Genomic DNA, 1,003 nt, shown 5'->3' with positions numbered 1-1,003 from the left:
CTGACAATCAGATCTAGCTTTTACAACCAGATCATACTATTGTCTGATGCCAGGATTTTCCTGAAGGTTCTTTTGGGGATTTTCAAAAGATAAATACCGTAACAAAATATAATTAGTTCAGGCAATATTTCTGAATTGCTTTCAGCCTCAGATAGACGGTGCAGAGTCCCTCCTTGTGAAGTGGGGGCAAGGGGTACAAGTGGGCCTGTTGATTATATACCTGGCCCCCTGCTATGTATCAACGGCCCTGCCTGAGCTGGCTGACATAATAGCCGGGGTGGCGGTGGAGACCCCCAGACTTATAGTCATGGGGAATCTCAATCTGCCATCGGCGGGCGAAACGTCGGCGGCAGCTCGGGAGTTCTTGGCCTCCATGACGACCTTGGACTTGACCCAATTAGTTCATGCCCCCACTCACACGGGAGGACATACACTAGATCTAATTTTTGTCTCTGGCCAGTGGCAGAATGATCTGGAAATGGGGGAGGTAGTTATAGAGCCCTTGTCATGGTCAGATCATGCACTCCTAAGGATGGATTTCCGGACCGCTTCCCCCCGCCGCAGGGAGACGGAACCGCGTAGATGGTTCCGTCCCAGGCGCCTGATGGACCCGGAGAGGTTCCTGACGGAGCTTGGGCCATATCCGGAGGATCTAGTCCACGACTCGGCCAAAAATCTGGCGGTGGCCTGGGATGTGGCCGCAGCCGCAGCACTGGACCGAGTCGTGCCGTTGCGGCCTCTGACCCGACGCAGATCTCAACTAGCTCCTTGGTTTACCGAGGAGCTGAGAGAGATGAAGCGCCGGAAAAGACGCCTAGAGAGCAGTTGGAGGGCTACCCGAACCGAATCCGACCGAGCACAGGCAAGGATGCATGTTAGATCCTACCTTGTGGCAATGAGGGTGGCGAGATCTAATTACTACTCCACCCTCATTGCGTCATCAGATAATCGCCCGGCCACCCTCTTCAGGGTGACCCGCTCTCTCCTTCAGTTGAGGGGGGGG

General features: G+C 54.4%; 1 protein-coding gene across 1 annotated transcript in view; it reads right to left on the bottom strand.

The window, feature by feature from the left end:
• Nucleotides 1-1,003, bottom strand: part of MME (membrane metalloendopeptidase) — a 66,336-nt gene that overhangs the window by 18,906 nt on the left and 46,427 nt on the right. The window lies entirely within an intron of this gene.

This window comes from Protobothrops mucrosquamatus, unplaced genomic scaffold (assembly GCF_001527695.2).
Source record: "Protobothrops mucrosquamatus isolate PMUCROS unplaced genomic scaffold, P.Mucros_1.0 scaffold470, whole genome shotgun sequence".
NCBI classification, from domain to species: domain Eukaryota; kingdom Metazoa; phylum Chordata; class Lepidosauria; order Squamata; family Viperidae; genus Protobothrops; species Protobothrops mucrosquamatus.
This window is presented reverse-complemented; position numbering and strand designations above follow the sequence as displayed.